Raw genomic sequence first — 14732 nt, forward strand, 5'->3', positions numbered from 1 at the left:
AGTACAGAGGGTCAGAGGGACCTTGGTGTACATGTACATAGATCCCTGAAGGCAGCGGAGCAGGTAGATAAGGTGGTTAAAAAGGCATATGGGATACTTGCCTTCATTAGCCGAGGCATAGAATATAAGAGCAGGGAGGTTATGATGGAGCTGTACAAAACGCTGGTGAGGCCACAGCTGGAGTACTGTGTGCAGTTCTGGTCGCCTCACTATAGGAAGGATGTGATTGCTTTGGAGAGGGTGCAGAGAAGATTCACCAGGATGTTACCTGGGATGGAGCGCCTCAGCTATGAAGAGAGGCTGGACAGGCTGGAGTTGTTTTCCTTGGAGCAGAGAAGGCTGAGGGGGGACCTGATTGAGGTGTACAAAATAATGAGGGGCATAGATAGGGTAGATAAAGAGGAACTTTTCCCCTTAGTGGGGGGGTCAATAACAAGGGGGCATAGATTCAGGGTAAGGGGCAGGAGATTTAGAGGGGATTTGAGGAGGAACTTTTTCACCCAGAGGGTGGTTGGAATGTGGAACTCAATGCCTGAAAGGGTGGTGGAGGCAGGAACCCTCACAACATTCAAGAAGCATTTGGATGAGCACTTGAAATGCCATTGCATACAAGGCTATGGACCAAATGCTGGAAAATGGGATTAGACTGGACAGGGATGGATGGGCGGCGAAGACACGATGGGCCGAAGGGCCTCTTTCTGTGCTGTAAAACTCTATGACTCTATGACCACCACCTCCAAGTGCCCCCCCAAGTCCCTTGGAAGTATATCGCCGTTCCTTCATCGTCGCTGGGTCAAAATCTTGGAACTCCCTCCTGTAATGATCAGTAACATGCCATTCTAGAATGGTACACTAGGTGGAGCTGTATGTTTAGTAAGGGGCTACCCACAAGGCAGTAGATGCCTGTACACTAGTCCACATGGCTGAATAAATGACTAGCTCAAGCTAGCTGTTCATAATGAAAATGTCTATTTATTTATGAACATAACATGGTACCAGGATTGGTAATATCTGCTGAATATTGTGAAACGCGACATGGAGAATTTGAAGCCACCGGAGGGTTTGAAACTCACGGGGAATGTCAACTGCAATTGGCGGACTTTCAAACAACAATTCGAACTCTACATTGCCACCATCGGGTTCGGTACGATGCCAGACGCAAGGAAAATAGCGTTACTGCTCACGGTTGCAGGCCCACAGGCAATAGAGGTATTTAATACGTTTGTATTTGATCAAGAGGAGGACAGAGAAAGATGGACGATGTGCTAAAGAAGTTTGATACACATTGTTCTCCCAAAAAGAACGAGACCTATGAGAGATACGTGTTCCGTTCATGGACACAACAGCAAAATGAGACTTTTGATAGCTTTGTGACTGATCTGAAACTGAAAGCACAGACATGTAATTTCTCTGAGCTAAAATCATCCATGATTCGTGACCAGATTGTGTTTGGTATTCATGATAAAAAAGTCAGGGAACGTTTGTTGAGAGAAACCAAACTAACATTGGAGGATACTGTGAAAATATGCCATGCCAGTGGGCTAGCTCGGCAGCACGCAAAGACTTTCAGTGAAATTAATAATGATGCGACTGTAATGAGTGACTGTGCTGCTGTTGGTGCTGTGTCCTACAAGGGGAAGAAACAGGGGCAGAACAGAAATGCAAAGCAATCGGAGGATGGAATTTTTAATTGTAAACGCTACGGTTACCAGCACCAGTCAAGACAATGCCCTGCGTTTGGGAAAATGTGCACAAAATGTAATGGAAAGAATCACTTTGCCAAACAATGCTTTTCAAAAGTAAAAACAAAGAAAGGGCAACAAGCCAATGTGATTGAGGACACTGATTTAAGTGAGACATTTTTTGTAGGAATGGTGTCATGTGACAATATCGAAAAGGATACAGAAAATGTGCAGCCCTCAGGAATGGACAATGCTGAACATAAAGTTAATGCAGTAAAAGAGGACAAATGGATAATGCCACTGCAGGTAAATGGAGCATTAGTTACATTGAAACTAGACACTGGGGCAAAAGCAAACTTAATCAGTATGAGTGACATTAAAAATATGAAAGAAAAGCTCAAAATACAGAAAAAGGTAGTACTACTGAAGAACTATAATGGACAGAAAATAGATAACTTAGGTGTATGCACACTCAAAGTGACAGTCAAAGACAAAGTGCATCATCTCATGTTTTCTGTTGTGGCTGAAGGACTTGATTCACTACTAGGTGCAAAGCTTGTGAGGACTTAGAACTGGTCAAGAGAGTCCACCATATAAATTGTGCCATAAGCAAACCAGATGACTCAGTGGATTCTGTAGTGAGTAATTTCCAGGGTGTGTTCAAAGGATTTGGAGTTCTACCATTCACTTACAAGATCCAGCTGAAGCAGGATGCTCAGCCAGTGGTACATGCTCCACGGAGATTTCCAGCACCCCTGCGTGACTGGCTCAAGAAAGAACTGGACAGAATGACCACACTAGGAGTCATCAGGAAAGTCGAAGAGCCAACAGACTGGGTTAACTCCATGGTATGTGTAAAGAAAAAGAACAATGATCTAAGAATATGCATGGATCCAAAGGACTTAAATGCAAACATAAAACGTGAACACTACCAGATTCCCAAGCGAGAAGAAATCACCAGTGAAATGTCAGGTGCCAGATACTTCACAAAGCTCGATGCCTCACAAGGATTTTGGCAACTAAAACTGGATGAAGAGAGCACCAAATACTGTACCTTCAACACACCAGTTGGCAGGTATTGTTTCCTCAGAATGCCTTTCGGGATAATATCTGCATCTGAAATCTTTCATACAGCGATGGAACACATAATTGAAGGCCTGGAAGGAGTTCGGGTCTATGTTGATGACATCATCATCTGGGGCTCCACACTGAAAGAACACAATGAGAGACTGACTAAAGTGCTACAGAGCATACGCCGGAATGGACTGAAGCTCAACAAAGCCAAGTGTCAGTTTGGCATCCAGGAAGTCACTTTCCCAGGAGATAATCTATCTGGTAAAGGAATAGAGCCAGATATGGAAAAAATAAACGTCATACTCAAAATGCCCCGACCCACTGACAAAAAAGGAGTGCTACGCAACGTGGGGATGATAAACTTCATTGGAAAGTTCATTCCTAACTTGTCAGCCAAGACAGCCTGTCTGCGAGACCTGCTACATAAAACAAATGAGTTCGCATGGACAGAAAGACATGAACAAGAGTGGATAAACCTCAAAACAGTGCTGACAACCACACCTGTACTCACCTTCTTTGACTCAACAAAGAGAATCAAAGTGTCAACGGATGCATCAAAAGATGGCCTAGGCGCGGTCTTGCTACAAGCAGAGGGTGAAGATTGGAAGCCTGTTGCCTATGCTTCCAGGTCTATGACTGACTCTGAGTGTCAATACGCCCAGATTGAAAAGGAATGTCTAGGCTTGGTAGTTGGTCTAGAAAAGTTCCATGGCTACATATATGGACTTCCCACCTTCACAGTTGAGACAGACCACTGCCCACTAGTTGCCATCATAAAAAAAAATCTGAATGAGATGCCTCCAAGGATTCAACAACTCATGATGAAGCTGCAAAGATATGACTTTGAACTGATATACACACCAGGCAAACACATAGTGTTAGCAGATGCACTATCCCGAGCACCCACAATGAGTCATGTGAGCTCTACTGAAGAAGACGTGGATGTTCATGTGAGTATGGTCACTGCTGCGCTGCCCATGTCAGACACAAAATCAAAGCAAATAGCAGAAGAAACAGTAAAAGATACAGTGTTACAAACAGTAATAGAGAACATTCATCATGGTTGGCCAAAAGGTTCCTGTCCAAAGTACTATCACATCAGGTCAGAGTTAAGTGTCGCAAGTGGACTATTACTAAAACAGAACAGAATAGTCATTCCACAGGCTCTACATCAAGACATGCTCAAAAGGATTCATGAGGGACACCTCGGAATTGAAAAATGCAAAAGGAGAGCAAGAGACACTGTTTATTGACCTGGCATAAATAAGGACATTGAGAACATAATAGGCATATGTGAGATATGTCAGAAACACCAAAACAAACAAGCAAAGGAACCAATGATAGTAGCTGACTTACCAACAGCACCATGGCAAAAGGTTGGTATGGACCTCTTCCATTTGAATGGTAAAGACTATCTAATAGTGATTGACTACTATTCTAACTATCCTGAGATGGCGCTGCTCTCAAGCACATCAGCAAGCAGTGTCATAATGCATGTGAAATCCATCTTCGCCAGACATAGAAACATAGAAACATAGAAGATAGGAGCAGGAGTAGGTCATTCGGCCCTTCGAGCCTGCTCTGCCATTCAATGAGATCATGCCTGATCATCCAAATTCAGTACCCGGTCCCTGCCTTCTCCCCATATCCCTTGATCCCTTTAGCCTCAAGAAATATATCCAACTCTTTCTTGAATATATTTAATGAACTTGCCTCCACCACCCTCTGTGGCAGAGAATTCCACAGGTTCACCACTCTCTGGGTGAAGAAATTCCTCCTCATTTCAGTCCTAAATGGCTTACCCCTTATCCTTAGACTGTGACCCCTGGTTCTGGACTCCCCGGCCATCAGAAACATCCTTCCTGCATCTAGTCTGTCCAGACCTGACAGAATTTTATAGGTTTCGATGAGATCCCCTCTCAGTCTTCTAAACTCCAGTGAGTATAAGCCCAATCGACACAATCTCTCCTCATACGTCATTCCTGCCATCCCAGGTATCAGCCTGGTGAATCTTCGCTGCACTCCCTCCATGGCAAGAACGTCCTTCCTCAGGTAAGGTGACCAAAACTGCACACAATACTCAAGGTGTGGTCTCACCAAGGCCCTGTACAACTGTAGCAAGACATCCTTGTTTCTGTACTCGAACCCTCTTGCTACGAAGGCCAACATACCATTTGCCTTCTTAACCGCCTGCTGCACCTGCATGCTTACCTTCAGCGACTGGTGCACAAGGACACCCAGGTCTCTTTGCACTTCCCCTTCTCCCAATCTATTGCCATTCAAATAATAATCTGCCTTCCTGTTTTTGCCACCAAAGTGGATAACCTCACATTTATCCACATTATAGTGCATTTGCCATGTTTCTGCCCAATCACCCAACCTGTCCAAATCGTACTGGAGTTTCACGACATCCTCCTCACAGCTTACCCTCCCACCCAGCTTTGTGTCGTCTGCAAATTTGGAGATATTACATCCAATTCCCTCGTCCAGATCATGAATATATATTGTGAACAGCTGGGGTCCTAGGACCGATCCTTGCAGTACCCCACTAGTCACTGCCTGCCACTCGGAAAATGACCCATTTATTCCAACTCTTTGCTTTCTGTCCGCCAACCAGTTCTCTATCCAAGTCAATACCTTGCCCCCAATCCCATGTGCCTTAATTTTGCACGCTAATCTCTTATGTGGGACCTTATCGAAAGCCTTCTGAAAGTCCAAATACACCACATCCACTGGTTCTCCCTTATCTATTTTACCAGTTACATCCTCAAAAAATTCCAGTAGATTAGTCAAGCATGATTTACCTTTTGTAAATCCATGTTGACTTTGTCCAATCCTGTCACTGCTTTCCAAGTGCTCTGCTATTACATCTTTTACAATAGACTCTAGCATTTTCCCCACTACCGATGTCAGGCTTACCGGTCTATAATTCCCCGCTTTTTCTCTACCACCTTTTCTGAATAGTGGGGTAACATTAGCTACCCTCCAATCCATGGGTACCGTTCCAGAGTCTATCGAGTTCTGGAAGATGACCAGGATTGCCGTTAGCGACAATGGTCCGTGCTTCAACTGTAAGGAGTGGCAACAGTTTGCAGCACATTATGACATTGAACACATCACATCCAGTCCTCTGTATGCTCAGTCGAATGGTAAGGCAGAGAAAGGTGTTCAAGTTCTCAAACAGCTACTGAAGAAAGCAACAGAAAGCAAGTCTGATCCTTATCTCGCCCTGCTGAGCTACCGAGCCTCCCCTTTAGACTGTGGTTCTTCACCTGCTGAACTCCTAATGGGTCGCAAGTTGCGCACCACGCTACCCTCCTGTGCAAAAGTAAAGCAGAGTAAGGAACTGAGACAGAGACTTCAACTGTTAAAGCTGAAACAGAAATCACACTATGACAAGTCATCCAAAACTCTGAAACCATTGACAAGGGATGATGTTGTCAGGATTGAGGATCCAGATGCATGGAACAGGAAAGCTACAGTTCTTGAGGAAGTAGGACCAAGGTCATACACCGTTAGAACCGAGGAAGGACAGATTCTCAGGAGGAACCGCCGTTCCCTCCTGAAAACACAAGAAACTATCCAAGAGCAAATCAATGAAAATGCCGCAACTGAATCTTGTCACTCACCACCAGAACAATCTAACACAAACACACATACAGGCTCTCATGAAAACAAATCAGACTTACCTGTGCTGAGAAGATCCACACGTGAAGTAAAAAAGCCTGATAGACTTAATCTTTGAGCACAAAGAAAACTATAATAAAAGAGTGAAAAGCTTAGAGTTCATAAAGTAAAGCTTTGAAAATGTGTTGACTGTTGTGAAGATGTTTATGTCGTTATGATTGATTGATATTGATTTTGTTTAACCTCTAAGGAAGGGGGATGTAATGATCAGTAACATGTCATTCTAGAATGGTACACTAGGTGGAGCTGTATGTTTAGTAAGGGGCTACCCACAAGGCAGTAGTCAAGATGGATGCCTGTACACTAGTCCACATGGCTGAATAAATGACTAGCTCAAGCTAGCTGTTCATAATGAAAACGTCTATTTATTTATGAACATAACACCTCCCTAACAGCTCTGTGGGAGTACCTTCACCACACGGACTGCAGCGGTTCAAGAAGATGGCTCACCACCACTTTCTCAAAGGCAATTAGGGATGGGCAATAAATGCTGGCCTTGTCAGTGACGCCCACATCCTATGAATGAATAATAAAAGGCAGGTAAATGGTGTTGAAGTTCAGATAAGCCATGATGTAATAGAATGGTGGAACAGGCTCGAGTGGCTGAATTGCACAAGATTGATTCCCAGTTTAAAACACCTTTGTTACCCAGATAGATTCAAAGAGCTGAGTCTGTATACTTTAGAAAAGTGCTGACTCATGATATGATTGAGTTTTATAAAATAATGAAGGTGTTGATTGTGTCTATGTGTACCAATTATTTCAATTGGATAGGTTAGGGAGGCCTTTATATTTATTTTATGGTCTTGGAGAGCGGGGGCAGGGGATGGCCTCACTAATTGCTGTTTATCTTGGCATGGCCACAATGCTTGCCCATTTCCCCCAAACCTCGTTACAACAACTTGCATTTATATAGCACCCTTAACATAGTATAACGTCCCAAGGCGCTTCACAGGAGCGATTATCAAACAAAATTGGACACATAAGGGGAGATATTAGGACAGATGGCCAAAAGCTTGGTTAAAGAGGAATGTCTTAAAGGAGGAGAGGTAGCGAGGCGGAGAGGTTTAGGGAGGGAATTCCAGAGCTTAGGGCCAAGGCAGCTGAAAGCACGGCCACCAAGAACGGAGTGATTAAAATCAGGGTGTGCAAGAGGCCAGAAGTAGAGGAGCGCAGAGATCTCGAATATTTGAAGGGCTGGAGGAGGCTACAGAGATAAAGAGGTGCGAGGCCATGGAGGGATTTGGAAACTTTAAAATTGAGGTATTGCCAGACTGGGAGCCAATCTAGGTCACCAAACACAGGAGTGATGGGTGAATGGGACTTGGTGCGAATTAGGATACGGGCAGCAGCGTTTTGGAGGAGCTTAAGTTTATGGAGGGTGGAAGACGGGAGGCCAGTCAGGAGTGCATTGGAATAGTCAAGTCTAGAGGTAACAAAGGCATGGATGAGGGTTTCAGCAATAGATGAGCTGAGGCAGGGGTGGAGTCAGGCGATGTTACGGAGGTGGAAGTTGCCAGTCTTGGTGATGGCACAGATATGTGGTTGGAAGCTCACCTTGGGGTCAAATACGAGACCAAGATTGCACGCGGTCTGGTTCGGCCTCAGGCAGTTGCCAGGGAGAGGGATGGAGTCGGTAGCCAGGGAACGGAGTTTGTGGCGGGGACCGAAGACAATGGCTTCAGTCTTTCTACTCTTTATAGTTGGAGGAAATTGCTGCTCATCCAATACTGGATGTCGGACAAGCAGTCTGACAAGTCAGAGGCAGCGGACGGGTGGAGAGAGGTGGTGGTGAGGTAGAGCTGGGTGTCATCAGCATACAAGTGGAACCTGATGCTGTGTTAGTGACGTCAGGCTGCAAGGCCCTCCTCATAACCCACCAATCTTCCTCTCCTCTTTGTAATAGACAGTGCCATCAATTGCCCATCAATTTAACAAAAGTGTCCCCTCATTTTAAAAAGGGACAACAACAATAATCCAAATTATGATTCAATCAAACGAAAAACTTATCAAATGAAATCAGGATGTTGTTCTCTGTGTCGGCTGCACACTGGTGGCGGAAGGCCTCGAGCAGACCTGAGCAGCAGCAAGAGGAGGAGCGGTGGTGTTAATACAGCGGGAGAGAAGACTCGGGGAGAGTGGACCTGAGCAGCAGCAAGAGGAGGAGCGGCAGCGTTAATACAGTGGGAGAGAAGACTCGGGGAGAGTGGACTGAGCAGCAGCAAGAGGAGGAGCGGTGGTGTTAATACAGCGGGAGAGAAGACTTGGGGAGAGTGGACCTGAGCAGCAGCAAGAGGAGGAGCGGCAGCGTTAATACAGTGGGAGAGAAGACTCGGGGAGAGTGGACTGAGCGGCAGCAAGAGGAGGAGCGGCGGCGTTAATACAGCAGGAGAGAAGGACTCGGGGAGAGTGGACTGAGCGGCAGCAAGAGGAGGAGCGGCGGTGTTAATACAGTGGGAGAGAAGACTCGGGGAGAGTGGACTGAGCAGCAGCAAGAGGAGGAGCGGCGGCGTTAATACAGCGGGAGTGAAGGACTCGGGCAGAGTGGACTGAGCAGCAAGAGGAGGAGCGGCGGTGTTGACACAGTGGGAGAGAAGGCCTCGGGCAGAGCGGACTGAGCAGCAGCAAGAGGAGGAGCGGCGGTGTTAATACAGTGGGAGAGAAGACTCGGGGAGAGTGGACTGAGCGGCAGCAAGAGGAGGAGCGGCGGTGTTAATACAGTGGGAGAGAAGACTCGGGGAGAGTGGACTGAGCAGCAGCAAGAGGAGGAGCGGCGGCGTTAATACAGCGGGAGTGAAGGACTCGGGCAGAGTGGACTGAGCAGCAAGAGGAGGAGCGGCGGTGTTGACACAGTGGGAGAGAAGGCCTCGGGCAGAGCGGACTGAGCAGCAGCAAGAGGAGGAGCGGCGGTGTTAATACAGTGGGAGAGAAGACTCGGGGAGAGTGGACTGAGCGGCAGCAAGAGGAGGAGCAGCAGCGTTAATACAGCGGGAGTGAAGGACTCGGGCAGAGTGGACTGAGCAGCAGCAAGAGGAGGAGCGGCGGTGTTGACACAGTGGGAGAGAAGACTCGGGGAGAGTGGACTGAGCAGCAGCAAGAGGAGGAGCAGCAGCGTTAATACAGCGGGAGAGAAGGCCTCGGGCAGAGCGGACTGAGCAGCAGCAAGAGGAGGAGCGGCGGTGTTAATACAGTGGGAGAGAAGACTCGGGGAGAGTGGACTGAGCAGCAGCAAGAGGAGGAGCAGCAGCGTTAATACAGCGGGAGTGAAGGACTCGGGCAGAGTGGACTGAGCAGCAAGAGGAGGAGCGGCGGTGTTGACACAGTGGGAGAGAAGGCCTCGGGCAGAGTGGACTGAGCAGCAAGAGGAGGAGCGGCGGTGTTGACACAGTGGGAGAGAAGGCCTCGGGCAGAGCGGACTGAGCAGCAAGAGGAGGAGCGGCGGCAGATTTGAATTCAAAAACAACAACAAAAATCAAGGAGTGATGTCACAGGACAGCAGGTAGGTGATTGGTTAGTGAGTATTACCATTGTCTTTTTCTCTCTATGTTAGGTCAGTGGGTTAGCTAAGAAGTTTAGTTAGTAGTATTGTAAATAAAGGCATGGCAGGGCATCTCAGTCCCGTGGAATGCACATACAGTGCCATGTGGGAACTCCAGGACGCTACTTGTGCCCTGGACAACCACATGTGCAGGAAGTGTCGTCAGCTGGAGCAGCTCAAATTCCAAAACCCAGAGCTTGAGCAGCAGCTAGCATCACTGCGGTGCATCCACGAGGCTGACAGCTACGTGAATAGCTTTGTGGATAGCACGCTTCAGGAGGTGGCCACCCCGTAGCTTAAGAGTATGCGGGCAGAGAGGGAATAGGCAACCACCAGACAGAAAAGAAGGACCAGGCAGGTAGTGCAGGAGTCCCCTGAGTGCATCTCGCTCTCTAACTGGTGAGGGCGATAGTTCCTCTGGGGAGTACAGCCAGAGCCAAGTCCACGGCACCATGGGTGGCTCAGCTATACGGGGTGGGTGGGGTGGGGGGGGCAGGAGTAAGATTGGGAAAGCAATAGTGATAGGAGACTCGATAGCTAGGGGAACTGACAAGCGTTTCTGCTGTCACAGACGTGACTCCAGGATGGTATGTTGCCTCCCTGGTGCCAGGGTCAAGGATGTTACTGAGCGGCTGCAGGACATTCTGAGGGGGGAGGGTGAACAGCCAGAGGTCGTGGTCCATATCAGTATCAACGACATACGTAGAAAGAGGAATAAGGTCCTGCAAGTAGATTTTAGGGAGCTAGGAAAGAGATTAAAAAGCAGGACATCAAAGGTCGTTTTTTTTTTATTTGTTCACAGGATGTAGGCGTCACTGACAAGGCCCATCCCTAATTCGCGTTGAGAAGGCGGTGGTGAGCTGCTGCAGTCCATGTTCTGTGCAGTATTCTTTGGTATGACTGAGTGACTTGTTAGACCATTTTGAGGGCAGTTAAGAATCAACCACGATGCTGTGGGTCTGGAGTCTCGTGTAGGCCAGACCAGATAAGGACAGCAGATTTCTTTCCCTGAAGGACATTAGTAAACCAGATGGGTTTTTACAACAATCCAGTAGTTTCCTGGTCACCATTACTGATTTATTTAATTAACTGAATTTAAATTCCCCAGCTGCTGTGGTGGGATTTGAACTCACGTCTCCAGATCATTAGTCCAGGCCTCTGGATTACTAGTCCAGTAACGTTACCACTGTGCGACCGTACCCGGTAATCTCCAGATTACTCCCGGTGCCATGATCTCGTGAGTATAGAAATAGGAGGATAGAGCAGATGAATGCATGGCTGGAGAGATGGTACAGGAGGAAGGGCTTTAGATGCCTGGGACATTGTGACTGGTTCTAGGGGAGGTGGGACCTGTACAGGCCGGACAGGTTGCACCTCAACAGAGCCGGATCAATATCCTCGCGGCAGGTTTGCTAGTGCTGTTTGGGAGGGTTTAAACTAATTTGGCTGGGGGATGGGCACAAGGATGTAGCATTAGAAAGGATTGGGAGAGACAGATAGCACTAGAGTAAGAGAGAATACAAGAAGGTCTAAGATAGGCTTACAGTGCATGTGTGTGAATGTGCGAAGTGTGGTAAATAAGGTTGGTGAGCTGCAGGTGCAAATAGCCACATAGGAATATGATGTTGTAGTGATAATGGAGACCTGGCTCAAAAAAGGGCAGGATTGGGTACTAAATATTCCTGGATATAAGGTGTTCAGGAAAGATAGGGAAGGAAAAAAAGGAGGTGGGGTGGCAGTATTGATTAAGGAGAATATTACTGGAGAGAGAGGATGTCCTGGAGGGGTCAAGGACAGAATAAATTTGGTTAGAGTTAAGAAACAATAGAGGTGCCATTACACCACTAGTGGGAAGGTTATGGAGGAGCAAATTTGCATGGAAATTACAGAGAGGTGCAAGAACTATAGAGTTGTAATAATGGGGGACTTTAACTGTCCTAATATAGACTGGGATAGTAACAGTGTAAAAGGCAGGGAGGGGGAAGAATTTCTGAAGTGTGTGCGGGAGAACTTTCTTGATCAGTACATTTCCGGCCCAAGGAAGGAGGCATTGCTGGATCTGGTTCTGGGGAATGAGGTGGGTCAAGTGGAACAAGCGTCAGTAGGGGAACATTTAGGCAACAGTGATCATAATAGCATAAGGTTTAGATTAGCTATGGAAAAGGACAGGGAGCAATATAGAGTAAAAATACTTAATTGGAGGAAGGTCAATTTCAGTGGGTTGAGAATGGATCTGGCCCTGGTAAATTGGAATGAAAACTGTAATCGAACAATGTGCTGCTTTTAAAGAGGAGATGGTTCAGGTAGAGTCGAGGTACATTCCCACAAGGGGGAAAGGTAGGGCAACCAAAGCCAGAGCTCCCTGGATGACGAAAGGGATAGAGAGTAAGGTGAAGCAGAAAAAGCTTCAGGAGAACTTCAGGGGCGTAAGACAGATGTCAGGTTGAGAATACAAGTGAAAACCAGGCTGAATATAGAAAGTTCAGAGGGAAAGTGAAAAAGGAAATAAGAGGGGCAAAGAGAGAGTATGAGCTAACATAAAAGGAAATCCAAAAGTCTTCTATAGGCATATAAATAATAAATGGGTAGTAAGAGGAGGGGTGGGACCAATTAGGGACCAAAATCGAGACCTACACATGGAGGCAGAGGGAATGGCTGAGGTACTTTGTATCTGCCTTTACCAAGGAAGAAGCTGCCAAGTTCATAGTGAAAGAGGAGGTAGTTGAGATGCTGGATGGGATAAAAATTTATAAAGAGGAGATACTAGAAAGGCTGGCTGTACTTAAAGTAGGTAAGTCACCAGGACTGGATGGGATGCATCCTAGGATACTGAGGGAAGTAAAAATGGAAATTGCGGAGGTACTGGCCATAATATTCCAATCCTCCTTACATACGGGGATGGTGCCAGAGGACTGGAGAATTGCAAATATTACACCCTTGTTCAAAAAAGGGTGTAAGGATAAACCCAGCAACTACAGGCCAGTCAGTTTAACCTCGGCAGTGGGGAAGCTTTTAGAAACGATAATCAGGTACAAAATTAACAGTCACTTGGACAAGTGTGGATTAATTCAGGAAAGCCAGCATGGATTTGTTAAAGGCATATCATGTTTAACTAACTTGATTGAGTTTTTTGATGAGGTAACAGAGGGTTGATGAGGGCAGTGCGGTTGATGTGGTGTACATGGACTTCCAAAAGGCATTTGATAAAGTGCCACATAATAGGCTTGCCAACATAGTTGAAGCCCATGGAATAAAAGGGACAGTGGCAGCATGGATACGAAATTGACTAAGTGACAGGAAACAGAGAGTAGTGGTGAACGGTTGTTTTTAGGACTGGAGGAAGGTATACAGTGGTGTTCCCCAGGGGTTGGTACTAGAACCACTGATTTTCTTGATATATATATTAATGACTTGGACTTGGGTGTACACGGCACAATTTCAAAATTTGCAGATGATACAAAACCTGGATACAAAACAGTGAGGATAGTGATAGACTTCAAGAGGACATAGACAGGCTGGTTGAATGGGCAGACACTTGGCAGATGAAGTTTAACACAGAAAAGTGCAAAATGATACATTTTGGTAGGAAGAACGAGGAGAGGCAATATAAACTAAAGGATACAATTCCAGAGCGGGTGCACGAATAGAGAGACCTGGGGGTATATGTGCACAAATTGTTGAAGATGGCAGGGCAGGTTGAGAAAGCGGTTAAAAAAGCATACGGGATACTGGGCTTCATAAATAGAGGCATTGAGTACAAAAGCAAGGAAGTTATGGTGAACCTTTATAAAACACTGGTTCAGCTTCAACTGGAGTATTGTGTTCAATTCTGGGCACCGCACTTTAGGAAGGTTGTGAAGGCCTTAGAGAGGGTGCAGAAAAGATTTACAAGAATGGTATCTGGCATGCGTGACTTCAGTTACGTGGATAGACTGGAGAAGCTGGGGTTGTTCTCCTCAGAGCAGAGAACGTTGAGAGGAGATTTGATGGAGGTGTTCGAAATCATGAGTAGTCTAGACCGAGTAGCTAGAGAGAAACTGTTCCCATTGGCAGAAGTGTCGAGAACCAGATTTAAGGTGATTGGCAGAACAACCAAAGCGACATGAGGAAGCTTTTTTACATTGAAACTTATAAAATTCTGACAGGACTGGACAGACTAGATGCAGGAAGGATGTTCCCGATGGTCGGGGAGTCCAGAACCAGGGGTCACAGTCTAAGGATAAGGGGTAAGCCATTTAGGAGAGATGAGGAGGAATTTCTTCACCCAGAGAGTGGTGAACCTGTGGAATTCTCTACCACAGAAGGCAGTAGAGGCCAATTCATTAAATATATTCAAGGAGTTGGATATATTTCTTAAGGCTAAAGGGATCAAGGGATATGGGGAGAAAGCAGGGACAGGGTACTGAATTTGGATGATCAGCCATGATCGCATTGAATGGTGGAGCAGGCTCGAGGGGCAGAATGGCCTACTCCTGCTCCTATCTTCTATGTTTACATAGCAAGTGGTTAGGATCTGGAATGCACTGCCTGAAAGGGTGGTGGAGGCAGATTCAATCGTGGCTTTCAAAAGGAAATTGGATAAGTGCCTGAAGGAATCAAATTTGCAGGGCTGCCCTGGAGTGGGACGAGCTGCTCTTGCAGAGAGCCGCACGGGTTGGACGGGCCAAACGGCCTTCTTCTGTGCTGCAACCATTCTATGCTACGTGCCGCGCGCCCCCTCTCCAGCCAATCGGCCTCTCTCTACGGAGACT

This window comes from Somniosus microcephalus, chromosome 7, assembly GCF_052327205.1.
Source record: "Somniosus microcephalus isolate GS21.2 chromosome 7, FLI_Smic_1.0, whole genome shotgun sequence".
Lineage (NCBI taxonomy): Eukaryota > Metazoa > Chordata > Chondrichthyes > Squaliformes > Somniosidae > Somniosus > Somniosus microcephalus.